Raw genomic sequence first — 6,824 nt, 5'->3', positions numbered from 1 at the left:
TCTAATTACACTAATGTCGAATAAATTTTGCCACACAGCGAGCATAGCTTGTCAGCTTATGTCCTCAGAGTGGGAAATTTTGGCCACAGAACTCGTTCTGCCAGGGCACCGCCCTTTTTCACTTATGAACACATATTTTCTTACGGGCTTGCATAATACTCAACAATTAGATACTTTCTTAACTAATTGCAAGAATGATTTTCTTCTGACTGGTGATTTCAACTCACATCTTTTTTCGTGGGGATTTCGAACAGACTCTTCGGATACTCTTCTGTGGGATTGGATGATTGATAAAAACCTTACCTGCGTGAATGAAAGACAGCCTACATTTATTAGCGGATGGACACGATCGGTATTAGATCTTACGCTTTGCAGCTCGAGCGTTTCAATAAAGCCTTGCAAAACAATTGATTTCTCTTCGAAAAGTGACCATCTTCCTCTATACTTTGAAATCCCATGTCCTATGAAATCTATTGAAAGGATAGTGAAAACATTAATCAATTACGAAACATTGAAAGACTGCTTGCGTTGAAATATTCGGGCAGTGTCCAGTGGTCAAAATGAAAATCTCGGCAAAAATGTCTGTTCTGCTTAAGAAATCTCCAAGAATGCTTCAGAATTTGTAATTGCTTCGGCGTCAACCAAAAGTGCCCGACCTAGTAGGTGGTGGAAAAATAAGTGTACACGAGACTATAGAAGAAGACATGCTGCATGAAAAAGACTTATAAGAAATCAGAGTCTAAAAAATTGGAAAGATTATCGGTTCATTGCGGCAACATTTAAACGCACTGTATCGCGAGCGAAAGAGTAATATGACCATGAAAATTTCGAGTACCTGTCTAAATCGAATAACAAACGTGCTTTATTCAATTTCCTTCGTGGTAGGAAGAAGACCCGTATACCAGGACACGTTCACTCAGTAGTTGGCATCTCACAAGAACTACAAAAATTATTAAATTAATTGGCTGACCGATTAGAAAACAGGTTCGCAACGCGTCTTCCCCAATCGGCTTACAAATAGTCATCTATGACTACACAGAAATATCGACTTCCGACTAAATCAAGCTATGGAAAGATTCCCAAATGCCGAACCAGAGCCCGATGGATTTACAAACACGATGCTAAAAATACTCCACAAGAAATATTTGAATGATCTTTTCGGACTCGTCATTTATTACCTTAGAAGAGCATGTATATCTTGTGAATGGAGGATTGCAAAAAAGTATACCATTGCTTAAGAAAGAAGGCGCAGACTATAATTTAGACAACATACGACCGATAGCCCTAACATCTTATATAGTAAAACTTATTGAAACTGTGCCGCTAAGCTGCAGGACGTCTTGTATCATCCGGGCGGTAAAAGCTGTGGAAGGACGATATTCTTCATAAAAAAGTGGGAAGTCTCAATAGCGGTGCCACGTTGTAATGCCTTCGTTTCGCAGTAGCGATCATGTAATCAGTAGCGACTACAATCCAGCGGTTGCCGTCACGAGACTTGGGAAAAGGTCCGAATAGATCCATGCCAATTTGTTGGAACGGTTGTGTCGGAGGAGTGATGGGCTTCAAAAAGCCGGCTGGGCGCTGATGTGGTGCTTTACGTCGCTGGCACTTGTTACACGTTTTCACGTATTGCTTCACGTCTCGATCAAGCTTAGGCCAGTAGTATTGTTGGTAAATTCGGGCCAAGGTACTTGTGAATCCCAAGTGTCCTGAGGAAGGCTTATCGTGACAGGCGGACAAGATATCGGCTCGTTACGCTGGCGGGACGACGAGCAGGTACTTAGTCGCGTAAGGTTCGAGGTTTCTTTTATAGAGGATATTTCTGCGAACGCAGAACGATGATGGCGAACGGGTGAATGCTGATGGTGAATGCGGCGTACGGCCTTCGAGATATTCGATGCATTGTTGAAAGCTCGGAATCATTCTTCTGCTATTCAGCCAAGTCGGATACACTAACGGCGCAGAGAAAACGGCCGTCGAGATCGTGATCACCTAACGCTGTCGTAAGAGTAGCTCGGTATAGGCAGTCCACGCCAGTATGCTTCCGGCAAGACTTGAACAAGACTGTCAAATCGAACTCCTGAAGGCGCAAGATCCACCTGGCCAGACGTCCGGAAGGGTCTTTAAGGTTCGCCAACCAGCAGAGCACATGATGATTGGTAACAACTCTGAACGGGCGACCATACAGGTACGATTTGAATATATCCATTGCCCAGAAAACAACTAGGCATTCCTTTTCAGTGGTTGTGTAATTCGCCTCCGCAGATTATAAAATCCGGCCAGCATAATCAAAAGGGCGTTCGACGCCGCCTTGCCACTGGATGAGGACTGCACCAAGGCCGATGTTACTGTCGTCTCTGTGTAGTTCAGTGTCGGCATATTCGTCGTGGTGTCCGAGTAAGGGCTGAGACTGAAGACGCTGCTGGAGCTCAGAGAAAACGCGTGTTCGCCCAGGGCCCCACTCGAAGGGAACATCTTCTTTTGTCAGACAAATGAGGGGTTCGGCCATGTTTGAGAAATTTCGCACAAAGCGTCTGTAGTAGCTTCAGAGCCCTAAAAATCGACGACATCACGTTTGTTGGCAGGTGGTGGGAAATCTGCGACAGCCAATGTTTTGTCTAGGTCCGGCCGGATACCATCAGTGCTAACACGGTGGCCGAGAAACTTTCATTTGTTGTAATCAAAATGACATTTTTTCTGGTTTCAGTGATAGGCCTGCCATGCGAATTGCAGTAAACACAGATCTAAGTCTCTGCAAGTGCCGCTCAAACGTTTGGGAGAAGACAATGACGTCGCTTAAGTAAACAAGGCATGCTTCCCACTTGAGACAGGAGAGCGCTGTGTCCATCATCCTCTGGAAAGTCGCAGGGGCAGAACACAGACCGAAGGGCAGCACCTTAAATTCGTACAGACCATCAGGCGTTATGAATGCTGTTTTCTCTCGATCGCGTTCATCAATGTAGCCACTGCGTAAATCCATAGAGGAGAAGTATCGGGCACGTCGGAGGTGGTCAAGTGAGTCGTCGATGCGCGGAAGAGGATAAACGTCTTTCTTGGTGACTTTGTTGAGTTTGCGGTAATCGTCGCAAAATCGGAGAGTACCGTCCTTCTTTTTTACTAGTACGACGGGGGACAACCATGGACTGTTCGAGGGTTGTATTACGCTATCTTCGAGCATCTGCTTCACTTGAGAACGTATTGCCTCTTGTTCCTTTTGGGATGCTCGGTAGGCGTGCTGACGTATGGGTCGCTCAGCATGGTCAGTGACAATGCGGTGCCTTACGATTGGCGTTTGCTTTATCTTGGATGTAGACGCGAAACAGTCGCTAAACATGCGGAGGATACAGTGGATTTCCTCTTTCTGCGCACATGACAGCTCCGGATTGACATCGACTGTATCGGCTACCATGGTGTCGCTTTCAACGGCTGCATAAATTGGGGCTATCGTCGTACACGCTTCATCGTCAATAGATTCCAAATGAGCGATACTTGTTCGCTTGGCCAAATGTTGGTATGCTCCGCTAAAATTGATGACCAACAACCCAGTCGTCTTACGTTCAAATTTATTTATATCGCGGGCAACGCAGATTTGCTGAGACAAGAGCACCGAAAGGTTGGCTTCAGCGATACCACTACTGTCATGATCTATGTCACCCTGTGCAGTAACGAACATACTGGTGCGTAGCGGAAGTGTGACGGTGTCGTCGACGATGCCAAGCACAGTCTTCTGCGTATCGGTATATCTAGGCTTCGGGCTGTAGTTGTCAGCAAACATTACGAGGCAGTCTCGAAGATTTATAACAGCGCCGTGCTCGCGAAGGATATCTATGCCAAGGATAACTTTCCGGCAGCGTTCGGGAAGCACAGCGAAAGAAGCAATGAACGTCGACTCACAGATTTGCAGCCTTGCGGTGCATCTCCCGATTAGTGTCAAGAGATGTCCACCTGCTGTATCAAGGTTTGGTCCATGCCCCCAAGGAGTCGTAACTTTCCTAAGTTCAGCCACAAGTTCAGCGCTGATAACTGAGTAGTCAGCGCTGGTGTAGACCAGAGCAGTCACTGGATGGTTGTCGACAAGAACGGCAATGTCAGCAGAAACGGGCTCGTCAGCGATGTGAGGTGTCGGCTGAAAGAAATCGTCGAGGTTTGGCGGATGGGTCGTACGAGGCTGTTTTGACGATAGCTTAACAGCGGTCGCACCCCCGGAGGCCGTTGATTCTAGTTTCCCCGGCGTGGACTTGGGGACCTAGCCCATCGTCCCGCAACAACATCGGCGAAAGTAGAATATTGATTCGCGGATGTAGAGCGTCGAGGAGACCGAGAGCGTGATTGGCGTCACTGAAGATTCGGAGACGGTAGACTTGCCAAGTATTCTGCGATAGCGCGGGGTCGTTCTCCGTCCCTGGGCCGACGAGCGCCTGGCCGCAATCCAGGTAGGCCATGTGTCTATACGAGCACTTCCGGTACAAGTGACCTGGCTCACTACAGTGGTAGCAAAGTGGCTGATTGTCGGAAGTGGGCCACACGCTAGATTTCCGCAAATGAGGTCGCGGATTCTCATAGTGTGGCGGGCCCGAGAAGTACTGCGGCATCTGCAGGCAAGTCGGTCGTTGGTTGTCATAGTGCGGCAGGCCCGGGAAGTGCTGCGGCGTCTGCAGGCTGGTCGGTCGGAGGAAATAGCTGGCTGCCGGTGCAGGAGTGCGTACAGCTTCCGCGTACGTTAGCAGAGGAGTTTCGGTTGGAGGTGGCACAGATGGTCATACCAGCTGCCGCACCTCTTCACGGACGACGTCTGTCAGAGCAGCCACTTGAGGCTGTGAAGGCACTGCTGAAGCTTTTGAAGCTCGTCGCGTACAATGCTACGGACTAGCTCAGCAAGTTGTCTCACGCTCGTGACGTCGGGTGTTACGAATGGTGCTGACAGACATGCAAGGTTGTCGGACCGCTTATGCTGCGAAGACCACTGTCTTAGCATTCGCTCCATTGTCGTTGCTTCACGGACGAATTCTACCATGGTAGCTGGTGGGTTTCGTACAAGTCCTGCAAACAGCTGCTCCTTGACACCCTGCATCATTGTGCGTACCTTTTTGTCTTCCGCCATTGCAGAATCCGCTCGACGGAACAGACGAGACATCTCCTCAACCAACATGACCACGCTTTTATTTGGTCTTTGATTTCGAGAAATGAGGAAACGTTCAGCTTGTTCTTTCCTGTCGCGCTACCATACGTGTTCCGCAACTGAGTGCAAAACACCGGCCAGGTTGTCAGGACGGCCTTTTGGTTCTCAAACCAAATACTCGCCGAATCCTCCAGGTAAAAATATACATACCGCAGTTTTCGGTGCTTGTTCCACTCGTTGGTGACGGCGACTCAATCGTATTGGTCCAGCCAGTCTTCAACGTCTTCGTACGACTCCCCATAAAAGGCTTTGGGGATCGAGGGGCTGGTGGCGATGGAGCTTGCGGAGTCGTGGTTGGTTCAGTCTGGCTTGCAGTTGTCGCATTTTCCATGGTTCTGGAGCGTTCCGGAAGAGGGTCGAATTAGGGCGGTAGGCCTAATTGCTGCCGACTGCGTCGAAGGTGTGCTGCTTCTACCAAGGCGTCGATGTTGGGGCCAAGATCTTCCTCGTGGTAACAGTGCATGGACTATTACCCAGCACCTCCACCAGTGTCATGTTACACCGTAACTGTGAACTGTAGATAATGGCACACAAGGACGTCAAACTGATTCGAACGATGACAATACGACTTTATTGTTTTTCTCTCCACGCGCGTCTTCGTCCTCTACTGAACAGCTGCACATACAAGCCTGCCAGCATCTATGGAAATAATACTTTCAGAACTTATAATAAAGGCAATGTATGAAATGTACGTCTGGCTTGTGTTAGAGTTCGGTAGCGCTTTTTTTTCTGGTGCGTCAGCCTACAAACTTCGGCCGCTCGTTCTATTAGAAAGAGAGGCTTTACGGCTCTGCTTAAGACTTCCAAACTATACTGTAAATGCAGTGTTATACCTTGAAGCATGAATTCCAATCATAATATGTTGCTTTAACATTCTTACTTTGCAGACCTTTTTACGACTACATGAAGCAACCTTTAACCCTGAACAAATTAATTTTTATTTCAAATCCTGACCAATTCTTCTCCGTGCATTGTCCCAGATTTCACAAACCACAAATGGTATTTGATCAATCGTTACTTGTGCCTCTAAATGTACAAGTTCGTTATCTGCTTCTTTTAGCTAAGCAACAAATTTCTCCAGAAATTGTTTACCATATCTTCCCAACTCACGCTAAGTTATTACCTACAGGCGTAATAAATGGTTTATTGCAGGAACATTTAAGTAGTCTGTCAACAAATGTTATTATTGTAAGGGACGCATCGCAATCAGATGAAAAATGAGGCGTTGGAATATATTGCCCCGAACTAGATTGGTCATTTTCTCTTCGCTTACCAGATTTTCTTTCTGTCTTTCTGGTTGAAAGTATGGCAATAATGTTAACTTTGAGAGAGGTAAACACTTCCATTCCAGTCGCAGCAGTCATAACTGATTATTTATCAGTGTGCTCTTTGTCCACATCCGGTGGCTCAACCAAATTGAAACTTTTTAATTCATTGGCTCCCTGTCATCTCCGAAGTACTCATATTATTCTGGGCACCAGGGCACAAAAGCTTCTTGTTACACAAAATAGCTGATTTTTTTTGCGAAGGCATCGCTTTCGACACCCATCATTCCTATTTTCCCTCCTACAGTACACATTACGGTGGCGCGATTTCGCACGCTTAAAATCAGGCAAAATTTATCAGACCCTGCACTGACGGCTTC

This window comes from Rhipicephalus microplus, unplaced genomic scaffold, assembly GCF_043290135.1.
Source record: "Rhipicephalus microplus isolate Deutch F79 unplaced genomic scaffold, USDA_Rmic scaffold_15, whole genome shotgun sequence".
Classification (NCBI taxonomy): Eukaryota; Metazoa; Arthropoda; class Arachnida; order Ixodida; family Ixodidae; genus Rhipicephalus; species Rhipicephalus microplus.
Note: the sequence above shows the minus strand (reverse complement) of the source record.